We start from the raw sequence: 17,164 nt of genomic DNA, 5'->3' as shown, positions 1-17,164 counted from the left end.
CAGGCTTTGATTGTCTTCTGAATATTGCAGGCGTGCTGCTGCCTCAGCATCTCTGGACTTGCTGTTCCATCTGCTTTCATGCACTTCCCTCTCGCAGGTATCTCCAGGGTTGGCTGCCTCACTTCCTACTGGGCTTGTATCAAATGTTACTCTTTCCACAAGGCCATTTCTGACCACCCATTTAAAATTGGTACCAGCATACTCCCTATCCCACTGACTAAATTAATTATTCTCTAAGGCTCTTATCCACAGTAATGCTATGTATTTTACTCGTTGGTTTCTCTTCTCATTTCTAGAATGCAGGTTTTTGGAGGGCAGGGATTTTTGTCTGCTTTCTTCACTGTCCTACCCTTGATGCCCAGAACCGTGCCTGGCACATAGTAGATGTTGAATAAATGTCTGTTGAGTGAGTGCATGAATTCTTCTGAGAATTAGAGCAGGCTCCAGGCCTCTTTTCTGTGTCTGTCTATTTTTCCGGGGCTTAGGGAACTCGATATACAAGACTTACCATGGAAGACCAGAGCTGGCCTATTTATTCTTCCTCACTTTGGCTTCCTTGCATTTCTTACTAAACCACACAAATAGGCTTTATGTTTAAGAAGTGCCTTCCCTCCCAGCATCACTTAGTAGAGAAAAATATTTATTTGGGTTTGAGGTTGGCAATACATCAAAATCCAATAATCATACCCTAGTGCAAATGCACTGGAGGGTGTGAGATACAAAATGTAATAATATGTAATCTGCACATCAGGATCACAAAGGCGAATCTACAATTTCACTTTATTTATTTTCTTAAAATGTGACAATCCCACATGTACTTGAAATGATGCAGGTTGGGACAAACAGAAACGTGGGAGATTTATGAGCTGTATCAGCCTGGTCTTAGGGATTCCTCCCTGGTCCGTGCTTGGAAGATAGGGCTGAGCAATTTCACCTTTTACTGCAGCAATATCTCGTCTGCATTCGGGAGAAAGACCTCCAACCTGTGAACATATTAGCAGGCCTGTCTCTTTACCCGTGTGTGCATTCCCCACAGTGTGTGCCTCCTGGGTCTTGGGGGCCTGTTTACTGGTGTGAGCTGTTTGGAGGCTCAGTTGTGTAGCTTGTATGGGAGAGAGTCTCAGCGTGGGCTGGACTTGTGCAAAGTGGAGGGTGGGAGACAGTCTGGAGATTTTAAAAAGCAGTAGTTTTTTTTTTTTTTCCTGAACATGGAACAGAAGCCTGCTCGGATGAAATAACACAAAACAATTTCGAAGACCTGTGAGCTGTGGTCCCGTGGCCAGGGTTGGACATATCTGGATCTACCTAAGCTGTCCAAGGGGGTCTCCAGCCCACAAGGGAAACTTCACCTACCTCTCCCCACTCTCCTTGATCACTCCCTCTCCCAAGGGTTCTGCTCTCTCTTCTCACTGCTCTGAGTTTGCTGTCCCCTGCCGAGTGACTTTATGTTAAAGACAACAATAACCATTGTTTATTGGAAGGCTGATATTTGGCAGAAATGAACCACCCTGCAAGGCAGGTGTGCAGTCTCGGATTTGTCTAGGAGGAACCTACAACTCTAAGAGGTTAAATGACTAAGAAAGTCACTGTTAAACCTAAGATTTGAGTCCAGGTCTGTGTGGTTTGCTTCTGTTTCACTGTTTTAGGGTCATCAGACCTTCATCAGTACTGTCTTTAGCCCTACGCTACCAGGGCCCTGGCTCTGGGCTCCATGCTTAGAGGGGCCCAGCACTGGCTTTTCTCCTGTCCTGTTGTGTCCACGTCTTTGGCACCCACAGGACATGACCCCTGGATCTCACACCCCTTCTTCAAGACCAGGTTCCGGGTCCTCAAGGCAAGGAATGGAGCTTAGACATGTGGTCTGGGGTACACACACGCATGCAGGGCCTCTTGTCGCATAGGGCGGAACCAAGTGTGGGAAGGGAAGATGGGCGGCCCCAGTCAGGCTGCTTCCCTACGACCCTTGCTGTAGGGCCCACAGATGTCAGGCTTGCCATTTTCATCATCGTGATGTCCTGAGTGTGTACAGCCTCTGCACCATTTTCATTGCATCCAACCATCCTTTGATATTCATTCCAGCTCCATGAGACTGGAGGAATTTGAGGATGAGGGAGAATTCACAGGTAGCAACTACCCCTAGACATGTCCTCCGACCCCCTCTATGCCCTGAGCTCTCTGTCCCATGCCTGCCCTGGCCTGTCATGTTCTTTGTGGCCCCTCCCCTTTTCTATCATCCTCCTTGCACAAACCATGAAATCAGCCTGTATCTCAGGGACAAGCTCTTTGAAACTTGCCCCTACTAACCACCTCCAGTTTGGCTAAACTGACACATCCCCAAGGACATGGAGACCTCAGGGAGTCTTCCTTCACAAGCTGGCTGTGGATTGTCTATGATCTGCTGGTCAGATCACAGAGAAAGTTAGAAGCTGAGGGAAAAGCTGTCTGCAGTAACTAAACACCAAGCATCTTTTCATGGCTGTCTTCTCTCTGGCCATCCCCTACTGGGTCCACAGTGGCCTGGGTCCTCATGAAGCTATAGCACCTGGTTACAAGGAGATCCTCTGAATCCCAGAGAAGTCTCCTCTTGGAATGAGAGAGATTGTTCAGTGTGTGGGGAGTGGAGCCTACAATCCAGGGTTTCCCCAGGGCGCCAGCCTCCCTACCTCTCTACCTGCACCTCCTACCAACTCCCCAGTTAAACTCAGCCCCAGATCTACTGGCTTCTTCCTAGACAAATCCACATACTTGGTCTCCCTCAGAATCTGTGTCTTGCTTGTACCATTTTCCTTGCTAAGAATATTCATTCCCCTTTCTCTCATTTTGTGTGAGTTTTGCCCATTTTTCGAAGCCCTCGGCAGTTGGAAGTCATGCCGTTTGAGATGTGGTTGAAGAAACTATAGCTGTTTAGTCAAGAAAAGGAAGAATTCAGAAGAAGTGTGTGAAAGCCGATGTGAAAGATGAGAAGGACCGTCTTGTGGAAAAAAGGACAGATCTAGTACTTGTGACCTCAGGAGGCAAATCAGAGCCACCAGGGTACCAGTTCAAGCTCAGTGTGAGAGAGAACCTCCTGGCAGTGAGAGAAACCCAAACATGGATCAGACTGCCTTGGACAGTATCAAGCCTCTGGTCAGATACTGACTATGTTCCCCAGGGGTTCGTTCCCTGGGGCTGATGAAGATGAAATTTAAGATGAAATGTAGGGTTGGTCTACATGACTCCCAAGGCCATTTTAACCCTGAGATCCAGAGTTTTCTAGTATCACCTCCTCTGAAAGTTCTTCTTTATCTACTGCTACCTTCACAGAGAGTTATTTCTCTGGACCACTTAGAACCAAAACCTCAAACTTTAGTTCTAATTATTAGTTACCTTGTCTACTACTAGTTACCCTATGTAGGTTGAAAACTCCTTGAAGTTAGGGACCTTTTTCTGAGATAATCACTCTTCCAGAATATAGTAGGGGAGCTCAATACATGTGTCTCTTTAAGATAACTTTTTCTGATGATAAAATATACTTCTGCTTATTAAAAAGAGTTCAAAAACTGCAAAGTATGTGGAATAATATAAAAATGGTCCATTATCCCATCATCCAGAAATAACTTCATGCATTTCCTTCCAGTCTTCAATATGTATTTATTTTTTGAAATGATGAGAACAAACTTGCAGGGGAATTTCATATTTTTCAAACTCAAAAGCAAGTGGTAACCAAAAAGCTCAGTCAGCCTTCTGGGATGGTGCAGTTTGGTCCAGCACTTCCTGCTGTTGGTGTCTCCTGGGAAGCAGAGGAAGGGAGGGACTCTCAAATCACTGTGAGCTACTGGCTATTCCAGGTGAAGTGCCCAAGAGTCCCAAGGAAGGTGCCTTTTTTTTGCAGACTGTGTTTGCCTTCCAACCCTAAGATGTTCCTCATGGTCAAATGTGCTCTCCTTCTCTGCAGTTACCAGGGGGTCTCCGCAGGGAGGATTAGCCTGGCTGGAGATGTGTGTGTGTGTGTGTGTGTGTGTGTGTGTGTGTTTTCCTTTCTCCCTAACTCACTGAGAGCTTGGCAAGGCCAGGAGAGAGGCAGCTGATTATTTTTAGCCCCTTGTTCCTCAGAATGGATTGTGCATAACAAAAGAATGCTAATGCTCAGTGTCTTTATGAAAGCACTGGAGTTCATCAGCTTTGCAAAGAAGTGAAATTAAATCAAGATTTAATTGGGATATGCATGTTTTATTCATGCTACTAACCACAGGAGAAGCCAGCAAGCTGAAGGTAAAAAAGAGGGGAAAAAGTCTTTTGAAAAGTTGTTTCTCTCTGATTAAATAGAGATAGTTTCCAACTTCAAAGGCAGCAGGCCTTTAATGTATTTTAAATACTCAACTATGCTTGGCCTGGCCAGTTCTGTTGCTGGTAGGTGACAGCAACCCAGGCGTGCCCTACTCCTGCCTTCATGTCCTGGCCTCCAAAGCATGTATGTGGCTCCTGGTCCTACCGTCTGTGCTTCAGTATGAGCCCTAGAAACAGCTGTCCCAGGACTCTGGGGAGAGGTGGGCACAGCTCAGGGGATCTAGAGTTATCCCTCAGCATATGAGTAGCTCCTACTGCCCACATCTGAAGAACAAATAATACTGAGGAATAAGGCTTTTCTCCTTCATCAGAGACTTCTCCCCTGGAAGGAGACATGTTGAGTATCAAGCTATGTTAGGTACAAAGATAAGGCAGTCCCAGCCTGAGTCTCTTGCACCTAACAATATAGAACAAGAGATTAAAGAAAGACCCAGATAATATAGGAAAAAGAGAGAGAAAGGCAAAGTTTGCTGGAAAGGTTTCAGAAGCTCTGACAGATCAAAGGAAAGAGCAATCCAGTAGGAAGACCAAAGAGAGCTTTATGGTTGAGATGAGATTTGAGCTAAGTTAGAAGAATGTCCACAATTTCTGTGTGTACAATGGGGAGCAAGTGTTCCAAGCAGTGAAACTCTGAGTCAAGTTGCTGGAGATGGAAAGCTTGAAAGATGTTTCAGGGAAGACAAAGAGTCTGATTGGCTATGGCTTGTGGTGCATATGGTGTAGCAGCAGGAGAGTGTGGCAATATAGGTTGGGACAAGACCATGGAGAGTCTTAAACTCAGGCTGAGCAGTTTATAAAATGAGAGGATTAGCTTAAGTTTAGGCAAAAATAGCCCTTCATATTCATAAATTCAGAGGTCCATAGAATTGGAAAAGATTTTCAGAATTATCTGGCCCCAAGATTTCTATGGCTAACCACCTCCTGTGACCATAGCAGACGTCATTCATCCATCTTGGCACTCTTTTCTTCTGAGGTTAGAAGGAAGCTTACAGTCTTTTTGAACAAAGCAAACTAGTAGCCACTGCTAGATTCTGGCTATCTGAATTCCTTTCCTGACACTCTTGAATATACCATATCTCAAAAATATCTGCATGAAGTGCGTGGGACTGGTGCTCCCAGCTTTCCATAATAGTGGGCTAGGTTATTTGGTTCTAATTACCCATTGAGAAAAAACTACAAGTCCTCTTAAAAGTATCAAATAGATAACAAGATAGTAAGGAATTACTGGGAAAATTAATTAAGGGAAAACGTGAACAGTAAAGGCAACACAAAAGACATTTTTGCCTTAAGAGCATTGGCCAATTTGGGGAATTTTGAACTTTGTTTTGAAGTCCTTATTAAAAAAAGGGGGAAAAATGAAAATCCAAGATCTGTACAAGATTTGAAGTCTAATATGTGATACATTCCACAACAAGCTGGTATAAATGTAAACCAGAAGGAATCCAGCCTGCCTACGGTTTTGCAATCTTGTTTCACATCTTCTACATGGTCCAAGGAGCCTTAGGGTATAAACTTGGCATAGGGTGGTCCTATACTGATATATCTATGGCACTTGAAAGAAGAAATGAAATTTTTCTCCAAAGGAAAGCACTTGCATCCTTGGCCTCAAATATTACAAATAATTATTTTAAATATAATGGATATCATAAAATCAAAGATAACCAAGTCACAAAGAACAAAATAAGCATGGAAAAGCAGAAACAAACAAAGCAATAGAAATATATCAACAAGGAATTTAGTATCAAAATGACCAGAGAGAAGTTATAAAACAATTATGTTTACCCTGGGTTGCAGCTTGGATTCTCAGGGACTCAGACTCTGAGATGGATATTAGAGTTTAGAAAGCTTATTGGGGGCCAACACCTGTGGGAGAAGAAAAGAAAGCAGGATTGGGCAGAGGAAGAAGTCAGACTGAGATGCAGTCTCAACAGTCCTCAGCCAACACGAGAGGAAGCTCTGAAGCTAGGATGGCACTTCAGAGATATCCTGAATTGGAGGCAGAGATTTAGGTTGTTAAATTCCCATTACAACCAATCCTTAGATATGACTCACCCCTAGGAAGAACCTCTTTTCAACTAAGGTAAGGAACCTCTTTTCCACCAAGGCAAGATCCAAAGAGGTTGTCAGACAACAACATTCCCATCAGCTGAGTAAAGGAATCTCTTATTCCTGAAAGGGAAGTGGGCAGTGCAGCATAGCATCCATAATGCTCTGTTTGAGGAAATAAAAAGAAGTGTAAATATATATGTATGAGAAGGAAGCTATAAAGATTGTCAGAGTAGATTTTTTTTTAAAAAAATAGAGCTTCTGAAAATGAAAAATCCAACTATTAAAATTAGAAATCCAAAGATGAGTTTAATTGCAGATCAAACACAGCTGAAGAAAGAATTAGTAAACTGGAAGATATGCCAGAAGAAAGTAGCATATGTATGACATGAAGAGACAGAAAGCTAGAAGATGAAGAGTAGTCAAGTGATACACCGGATAGAGTGAGGAGGTCTAACATACATTTAATCAGAATACCAGGAGAGGAGAGAGAAAATAGGGCAGAAGCAATATTTGAAGAGATAGTGGCTAAGAATTTTCAGGACCAATGAGTGTCATAAATCCATAAAACCAAGAAGCCTTATAAATGTAGAAAACACGCAAACACATCATAGAACAACATAGACAAAGAGAAAATCTTAATAGAAGATTTAAAGAAATACAGGTTGTTTTCAAATGAATGAGAGGTTAATTGCTGACTTCCCAACAATAATAAAGGAAACTAGATGGCAAAGGAAGAATGTCTTAAGTATGTTGACAAAATTGATAGCTAATGAATAATTCTACACTTAGTGGAAATATCTTTTAATAATGAGCACAAAATAAAGACATTTTAGGTAAACTAAACAGAGTTGTTATCAACAAACCCTCAGTAAAATAAATTCTAAATGTTGTATTTCAGGCAGAAAAAAAAAAATGATTCCAGATGGAAGATGTGAAATGTAGAAAGGAATCAAGAGAAAGGAAGGTTGTAAATAAGTGGGTACTCCACATGAACACTGAATATACAAAAGAATAAAATCTTGAAGCTTAATTTTAAAAATATAGAATTAATGGAGTTAAAGTGTTATAAGATCTTTGGGTTATGTGTTATGAAGATTAAGATATTCACATTTGGTTTTGATAACTTAAGCATACATCTTATATATTTTAGAATATATTGGTCATGATTCAGCACAGAAAAAGAAACAGAGTATTTCAAGCAGGAAAAAAATAAATATAAGGAATTAGTAGTCTTTAAAAAAGTCATTGGAAAGATTGGAGAAGCAAAATCAGAAAGGCAGTGAAATGTAGTGTCCAACTGCTGCAAAAATTCATGTTTTCCACAACCCATACATCAGCCATCACCACTGTCAAAGAAGGAAAGGTCATTCCTTCATTCCTGCTCTCCAGGTTATATATGAGTATATTCACTGGCAGAACTTACATTGCACTTCAAAATCCAGTGTTAAAGGGTTTGAGAAATTTCGTTTCAGGTTTCCAGCTCCTGGGATATAGAGACAAGCACAGAAGAAGATGGTAATGAAAGATGATTACCACTAAACATTATCCAATAGCAAAACAATAAAAATAGTGTATAATATCCAGAGAAGTAGCTTTGCTACTATGTTTTATTCTAGAATTGTCATAGTTTTCAGGTTTACATTAATGTATATAATCTATTTTAAGTTTTTTTATATATTGATTGGAACTCATTTTTTTGCACATGGATATCCTTTTGTCGAAAAGACTATATTTCTTCCATGGAACTGCCTTTGCCCTTTGTCAAAAATCAGTGTGTGTGTGTGTGTGTGTGTGTGTGTGTAATTTTTAGATTACAGATTCTCCATTCTGTTCCATTGATCTGTCAGTCTATCTGATGCCAACGTCACACTGTCTTAATTACTGTACCTTTATATTGAATCTAAAAACAGGTAGTGTTAACTCTCTACTTTGCACTTCTTTTTAAAATTTATTTTAGCTGTTCTACAACCTTTACATTTCAATGTAACTTTTAGAGTCAGCTTGTATATATCTACCAAAAAGAAGCCTTATGGCATCTTAAATAGAGATTGTCTTGAATCTATTTGAGGACAATTGACATTTTAACAATACTGAGCCTTTGAACCTATAAACAAGGTATATCTATTCATTTATTTAGGTCTTCTTTTATTTCTCTTGACAATTTTTTTGTAGTTTTTAGTGACAGGTTTTGCATATATTCTTCCAGTTTTACACCTAATTATTTCATATTTTGATGCTATCATCTTTTAAAAATATTTTAATTTCTAATTGTTCATTGGTAGTATATAGAAATACAGTTGAATTTTGTATTTGATCTTGCAATCTGCAATCTTGCTAAACTCATGTATTAGTCTCAGTAACTTTTTTTAAATAGGTTGCATCCCATTTTCTAGATAGACAATCATATTTTATGTGAATCATATGTGTATGTATGTTAAGACAGTTCTACTTCTTCCTTACCAATCTGGATGCCTTTTATTTCTTTTTCTTGCCTTATTGCACTGGCTAGAAACTCCAACATAATGAATAAAAGTAGTGAGCCTGGATATCCTTGTCTTGTTCTTGATCTTAAGGGGGAAAAATTCAGCCTGTCATCATTGTGATATTGACTAGAGGTTTTTATAGATTCCCTTCATATGATTGAGGAAGTTACTTTCCAATCATGTTTGCTAAAAGTTTTTTTTTTTTTAATCAAAAATGGATGTTGAATTTTGTCAAATGCTTTTTCTTCATCTGTTGAGAAAATTACGTGGTTATTCTATTTCAGTTTGTTAATACAGTGAATTTGATTCATTTTAAATGTTAAATCAACTTTAACATTGATTCATGGGATAATTCATGGAATAAACCTTATTTGGTCAAGATATACTATTGTTGATTTGGTTTTTTAAAATGTTGTTTATAATCATGGCATCTATGTTTATGAGGAATATTGTTCTGTAGTTTTCTTGTACTGTTTTTGTCTGGATTTGTTGTCATGGTACTGCTGACTTTAGGATGAGTTGGTAAGTATTCCCTCCTGTTCAATCTTTGGAAGAGTTTGAACAGAATCATTCTAATGTCTTCCTTCAGTGTTTGGAAGAATTTACAAATGAAGCCATTTGGGCCTGGAGTTTTCTTTGTTGGAAGGTTTTTATTTACAAATTTAATATCTTTAACAGATACAGGGCTATTCAGGCTATTTCTTCTTGAATGAGCTTTGATAGTTTGTGATTTTCAAGGAGTTTTATACTATACTTAATTTATTAAATGTATTATCATAAAATTGTTCATAATAGTTCCCTATTACCCTTTTAATATCTATAGAATCTGTAGTGACATCCCTTTTCCTATCTGATATTGGCAACTTGTGTCTTCTCTCTTTATTTTTCTCCATGATCAGTTTGGTTAGAGGTTTATCAATTCTGTCATTATTAAACAATATTTATTGCTTATTATTACATTATATATATACATATATTTATTAAAAAATAAGCTGCTGAATTTATTGATTTTTAAAAATATTTCTATTTCATTGATTTCTACTGTGATCTGATCTTTATTATTTCCTTTCTTCTACTTATTTTAGGTTTTATTTGATTTTTTTTTTTGGTTCTTTAAGGTGGAAGCTGAGTTTATGTGTTTGAGATCATTTTTTTCTAAAATGGATATTTAGTGGTATAAGTTTGTCTCTAAGTACTACTTTAATAATCCCACAAATTTTCATACATTGTGTTTTCATTCAAAGCGTTTTTGATTTTGTCTTTTGGTTTCTTCCTTGACTCATAGGTTATTTAGAAGTATCCTATTTAGTTTCCTAATTTTCAGGAAATTTCCCAATATTTTTGTGGTTTTGATTTCTATTTACTTCCATTTTGGTTAGAGAATGTACTTTACATGACTTGAATCTCTTTAAATTTATTTAGATTCATTTTAGGGGCCTGAATTTGGTCTACCTTGATAAATGTTCCATGTGCATTTAGAAATAATATGTATTCCACAGTTGTTGTATGGAATATCCTATGGATATCAGTTAGGTCAAGTTGTTTGATAGTGTGTTTAAGTCTTCTATATCATTGCTGATTTCCTGTTACTTGTTTTTATCAAGTATTAAAAGAGGAAAAATCTCTAAGAGAAATCTCCAGCTATACCTGTGGATTTGTCTATTTCTTTCCTTAGGTCTATCAATTTTTATTTCATGTATTTTAAAACTCTATTATTAGATGCATAAATGTTTAGAATTGTTATATGCTATTGATAGATTTATCCCTTCATCATTATGACATAAAGGTCTTTATTTATTGTTCTATTGTAATATTCTTTGCTATGAATCTAATTGTCTGACACTAATATAAGCACTCCAGCCTTATTTTATCTTTTACTTTTTTTTGGCCATGCCACACGGCAGCTTGCAGGATCTTGGTTCCACAACCAGGGATTGAAACCAGGCCCTCATCAGTGAGAGCATGGAGTACTAACCACTGGACTGCCAGGGAATTCCCAGTAGTTTTTTTTTTATATGGATTCCATTTTAATATTTATGATTAGCTTTATAATATTGTATAATTTATATTACAAAACACATTTGCTGGATGCCTATGCTTTCTTTTTTTTTTTTTCACACACACACACGTACTGTATTTTATTTTTACAAGAGATAAATAAACTGACACCAAGCATTATAAATGGATGACCACAACAAAAGCAACAATGATTGCAATTACCAAACACGAAACACACTCATACTATGTCATAATATTGACATTCAGTCCAGTAATCCTCCACTGTAACAGCTCCTTTACTTTGCAGTGAAGACTGATTTGTATATTTTTTGCCTCCGAGTCCTTGTGGGATTTATTTTTTTTTTAATTCAAACAGAAAGTCACAAAAATTATAATCATCCTCATCAGTTCACTTAGTCCCATGTAATTCATTTTTTTTTCATCTTGATCTTTTGTTAGCAGTTTTTTGTTATTTTTTTCACTCCAGCCTTCTTTTAACTAGTGTTAGTATAGTATGTCCTTTTATATCATTTTATTTTTTACAATATTTACTATCCATTCATGATGAAAAGAAAACACTTAGCAAAGTAGGAATGGAGGGAAACCTCTTTCTTTTGATAAAACTTATCTACCAAAACCTATAGCAAACATCATACTTAATGGTAAAGCTCTGGATGCTTTCCTTTTGAAAGCAAGAACAGGAAAAGGAATTTCATTACCCCCACTTCTATCAATTCAATATTGTACTAGAGGTTTTGACCAACACAAAAAAAACCTTCCTTCTCCCTTTACCACCCCCCAAAAAATAACTGAAAAGGAAAAAAAAGTCATCACTTAAAAATGATATAACTGTGCACATAGAAAATCCAAAGAGTCCATAGATAAATTTTTGAATGTAATAAGAGATTTTTAACAAGTTTGCTGGATATAAAATAAATATAAAAAATATTTGTTAGAATATTTGCACCACCATATATCAAGACTTACTATAAAAGATAATATAACTAGGTTGGTGTTGCATTGGTGCAGTGATAGTAAAATAGAGCAATGCCATAGAATAGCAAGCCAAGCAATAGACTCTTGATACAGTGCAGAGGTAAGCCCTGCAGAGAATTAGATAAAAGACAGACTTTTCAAAAACGGTGCCAAGAAAATTGGATATCCATATGGGAGAAAAAGAAATTAGATATCTGCCTCACATCATACACTAAAATCAATTTCAGATGGATTAAAGACCAGATTGTGAAGTCAAAATTATATTGCTTTCTGGAATTTCAGGTCCAGAACAAGATACTATAGATTGACTTTTCCTTGCTCCTCTCTCTAAATATAACTAAATACCAAGAAATTATTAAACAGAGAGTGATTAAAGGACTCTGAAAGCTGGAAAGTAAAAGGCAGACTGGCTAGAGACCTCAGGACTTGAGGAATAACAATGTGGTGAGTTCCCTCCTTTTGCTGTTGTTGCTGTTTTTCTTTGTTTGTTTGTTTGTTTTATATCTCTCATATATCTTTGAACTAGGCACTGGAGAGGCCTATGACCCAGAACAACTGACAGGCATAGATAAAGACAAAAAAAAAAAAAACAGAAAAAGGCCTCTCTCTCCTGCCAAAGGACCAAGAAAAGGGAAGTCCAACAGAGATCTAGTGAGGAATCTCAGTCCCTGCTCCATCACTAGAAAACCAGCAACGGCAGCAGTGAAAACACAGCCACCTCAGCCCTGCTCCACATCCAGGACCCTGGTGAGTGGTCTATTCTGCTTACAGCAGCAGCAGAAAAACCCCAGGCCATCTTGCCCCTGCTCCATGAGCCATGCTCAGTGGGTGATCTAATTCATAGGTAGCAGTGAAGCCCTAGGCTGTCTAAGCTGCCACTGCACAACTGGGGCACTGGTGGGTTATCCCATCCATCAACAGTGGCAACAGCAATGAAGACCCATGTCTCCCTTCTTTCCACCTAGAGGCATAGGGAGGCCCAGGCTAAGGGATTTTTTTTCTTCTTCTCTACCAAAGGTCTCTCAGTAACAGGTGGCCTAAGGAAGTACCTTCTGGCACTACAGATAATGCTAGCAGGCATTGAACAAGTGTCCCAACAGCACTAGAAGAACAAAGCAGGCTGAAATAATATTACAAGAACTCAGAAAACTAAATTTTCATTAGAACTAAAGTCACAAAAATAAGGCAGAACCTATATGCTAAACTTAAAAAGGGCAACTTTCTGATAAAATAGGTTTAGATGAGATCAAAAGTCCCTTAACTAAATGACCAAAATGTCCAGGATACAATAAAAAATCATTCTTCATACTAAGAACAGGAGAACCACAACTTGAAAATGAAATGACAATCAGCAGACACTAATCCTGAGATGTTGAATTATTTGACAAGAATTTTAAAGCAACTCTGACAAAAATGCCCCCATAATCAATTATAAATTCTCTTGAAACAAAGAAAAATATAGAAAATCTCAGTAAAGAAATAGAAGTTATAAAAAAGAACCAAACAAAAATAAACTCAAAAATACAATAACTTAAATGAAAAACTTGCTGAATGGAATCAATAGCAGAGTGGATATGACAGAGCACTGAATCCATGAACTTGAAGTCAAATCAATAGAATTTATTCAGTCTGAACAATAAAGAGAAAATAGACTAAAGAAAAAAACAGTCTCAAGGATTTATACAACAAACATCTAACATTTATATCATTGGAGTCCCAGAAGAAATAATAGCTGAAAACTTTCCAAATTGGTGTGAAACGTAAAACAACTATACCCCAATAAAACAAACAAACAAACAAACAAACAAACAAAAAACCCCTACAGATCCATGAAGCTGAGTGAATCCCAAATAGGATAAACCAAAAGAAATATACACCAAGAAATATCACAAACTTCTAAAAACTAATAGTGAAGGAAAAAAATCTTAAAAACCACCAGAGATAGAGGACACATTATCTATTAAAAACCACCAATTTGAATGACAAAGGATGTCTTATCTGAAACCATGTGGTAGACAGAAATGGCATAACGTTTTTCAGTCCTTAAGAAGTGGCAACCCTGAATCTGGTGAAACAGACAACAAGTTTTTTTTTTTTTTTTTTTTTTTTTTGCTTTGTTTTGTTTGTAGACATAGACAAGCTTATTTTATTTTATTTTAAATTAATTTTTATAGGAGTATAGTTGATTAACAATGTTGTGTTAGTCTCTGCTGTACAGCAAAGTGAATCAGTTATACATATACATATATCCATTCTTTTTTAGATTCTTTTCCCATATAAGTCATTACAGAGTACTGAGTTCCCTGTGCTATACAGTAGGTGCTTATTAGTTTTCTGTTTTATAGTCATATGTATATATCAATCCCAATCTCCCAATTTATCCCCCCTCACCCGCTCTTTCCCCCTTGGTAACCATAAATTTGTTTTCTACATCTGTGACTCTATTTCTTTTTTGTAAATAAGGTTATTTTTAAATTTATGAAAGGAGACAAGCTCTATAATAGCCAAAACAATTTTGAAAAGGAAGAATTAAGTGGGGGAAATCATTTTTCCCAATGTTAAATCTTACTATATGGCTAGGGTATACAATAAATGTGATACAAGTGGAGGGATAGACATATAGATCAATGCCATACAACAGAGAACTCAGAAATAGATCCAAACAAATATATCCAACACATTTTTGACACAAGAGCAAAAACAACTAATGGAAAACAGATAACCTTTTCACTAAGTGGTACTAGAGCTATCCATAAGCATAAAATGGGCCTTGATTGTAAACCACACATCTTATGTACAAATACCAAGTCAAAATGGATCATGGGTCAAATCTTAGGAAAAAAGCATAAGAGAAAACCTTTGGGTTCCAAGGCTAGGCAAAGAATTCTTAGACTTGACACCAAAAGCACAATCCATAAAAGAAAAAATAATAAATTGGACTTCATCAAAATTAAAAAATTTTCTCTGCAAAAGATCCTTTTAAGTGGACAAAAAGGCAAATCAGACTGGAAGAAAATGTTTGTAAACCACATGTCTAACAAAGAATTTGTATCTAGACTGCATAACGAACTATCAAAACTCAATATTAAAAAAACAAACAGTCCAATTATAAAATGGGCAGAAGACATGCATAGACGTTTTATCAAAAAGCATATGCAGATGACAAATAAGCACATGATGTCCAGCTTAGTTAGCTATTAAGAAATGCAAATTAAAACTACAGTGAGATAGCACCACACACCTATCAGAATAGTTAATGTAAAAAATAGTGATAACACCAAATACTGGCAAAGATGTGGAAAAACTGGTTCACCCATATATTGCTAGTTGGAATGTAAAATGGTACAACCACTCTGGAAAATAATTTGGTATTTCTTTTAAAATTAAAAATGCACCCAACAGTCGCACTATTTGGCATTTATTCCAGAGAACTGAAAACTTATATTCACACAGAAGCTTGTACAAAAATATTTATAGCAGCTTTATTTGTAATTGTCCCAAACTAGAAACTAACCAATGTCTTTCACTAGATGAAAGGTTAAATAGGCTGTGGTACATTTACATCCTTGGTTACTACTCAGCAGTAAAAAGGAATAAACTTGATACTGCAACAACTTGGATGAACCTCAAGGAAATTATGCTGAGTTAAAAAAGTCATGGTCAAAAAGATACATGCTGCATGATTCCATTTATACAGCAGCATAATTACAGAGATGGAGAACAGATTAGTGTTTGCCCAGAGGTAAGGACAGACAGAGAGGAGATAGCTGTAGGGGTATAGCATGAAGGGAGTCTTGTGATGATGATACCATTATGCATACTGACTGTGGTGGTGATTCTATGAAGCTACATATGTAATAAAATTGCATAGAGTGATACAAATACACACCAATGTATGTATAAGTGCATATATATGAGTGCATGTATAACTGGTGAAATCTGAATATGCTCTGTAGGTTGCAATGATGTCAATTTCCTGGCCATGATACTTTACTCCAGTTCTACAAGATGTTAACATGGGGGGAGGCTGGGTGAAGGATGAATGTATGGAGATTCCCCATACATTTTTCTAGCACCTCTTGTGCCTCTACAATTATTTCAAAATAAAAAAGATTTTTAAAAATTATATTGTTTTTAGATGATAAAATAAAATAACCTCCTGACCTCAAAGTAGGGAAGAATTTCTTAAACGAGATACAAAATGTACTAGATATAAAAGACATTGCCTCAGTCTTCAATCTTAAACTCCTTGTAGCATTTACTGTTATTATTTACCCTGAAATCTCATGCTGATTATTTTCTATCTTGGCTTCTATGGCACTTAAACTTATTTAAATTTTCCTTTTATCTCTCAAACTTCTTTATTTACTTGTTAAACAAGTACTGAGCACCTGTTATGTTCCAGGAACTCTTTTAGGTGTGGGATATTATAGTGAACAGAACAGATTTTTCAAATAGATAACGTCCCTATCCTGATGGGGCTTACAGTTTAGTGCTAGCTGGTGGTTGAGAAGGCAAAAGAATGTATACATAAATAAGTAAAATATAGTAGTATGCCAATTGGTGATAAGTGTTACAAAAAAACAATAAATCATAGAAGGGGAATAAGAATGCTGGGGAGAGATAAAGTGTTCAGTTCTGAATAGGACGATTAAGGAGGTCCTCATGGATGAGTCTTTTGAGCAGGGAATTAAAGGAGGTGAAAAATGTGCTGTGAGGTTATCTGGAGGGAGAGTGTTCAGAAAGGAGGGATGAGCAAGGAGGGTGTATGCTTGGCCTGCTCAAGGACAGGCAAGGGGGCCAAGGTGTCCAGAGCAGAGTGAAGGAAAAAGTAACAGGAGATGAGGTCGGAGTGGTCATCACACCAGATCCCAGTGGCCCTGTGGGCCAATGTAAGGCCTTTGCTTTTACTCCACATCAGTGGTCTTAAAGCGTGGTCCCGAACCAGCAGCATCAGCATCCCCTGGGAAAGTGTTAGAAATGCTCAACATTGCTAATTAGTAGAGGAATGCAAATCAAAACTACAATGAGGTATCACCTCACACCAGTCAGAATGGCCATCATCAGAAAGTCTACAAATAAGAAATGCTGGGCTTCCCTGGTGGCACAGTGGTTGAGAATCTGCCTGCCAATGCAGGTGACACAGGTTCGAGCCCTGGTCTGGGAAGATCCCACATGCCGCGGAGCAACTCGGCCCGTGAGCCACAACTACTGAGCCTGCGCGTCTGGAGCCTGTGCTCCGCAAGAAGAGAGGCCGCGACAGTGAGAGGCCCGCGCACCGCGATGAAGAGTGGCCCCCGCTCGCCGCAATT

The sequence above is a fragment of the Eschrichtius robustus genome, chromosome 11 (assembly GCF_028021215.1).
Source record: "Eschrichtius robustus isolate mEscRob2 chromosome 11, mEscRob2.pri, whole genome shotgun sequence".
NCBI lineage: Eukaryota > Metazoa > Chordata > Mammalia > Artiodactyla > Eschrichtiidae > Eschrichtius > Eschrichtius robustus.
Note: the sequence above shows the minus strand (reverse complement) of the source record.